Below are 253 nucleotides of genomic sequence, written 5' to 3'. Positions count from 1 at the left end.
CGCCGGGGGGTGGATCTGGGGGGCACCAGGATTAGAATGGGGGGGGCACCGAGGGGGCACCAAGACACGAACTGGGGGGCACCAGGATTTGAATGTGGGGGGGCACCAGGGGGGCACCAAGACATGGAACTGGGGGGCACCAGGATTTGAATGTGGGGGGCACCAGGGGGGCAGCTGGATGTGAACTGGGGGGCACCAGGGGAGCACCAGGGGGGCACCAGGGGGGCACCAGGGGGGCACCAGGGGCTGGCTC

The sequence above is a fragment of the Corvus brachyrhynchos genome, unplaced genomic scaffold (genome assembly GCF_000691975.1).
Source record: "Corvus brachyrhynchos isolate BGI_N302 unplaced genomic scaffold, ASM69197v1 scaffold1680, whole genome shotgun sequence".
NCBI classification, from domain to species: domain Eukaryota; kingdom Metazoa; phylum Chordata; class Aves; order Passeriformes; family Corvidae; genus Corvus; species Corvus brachyrhynchos.
The sequence above is the reverse complement of the archived record's forward strand: the minus strand, read 5'-3'. Positions refer to the sequence as shown.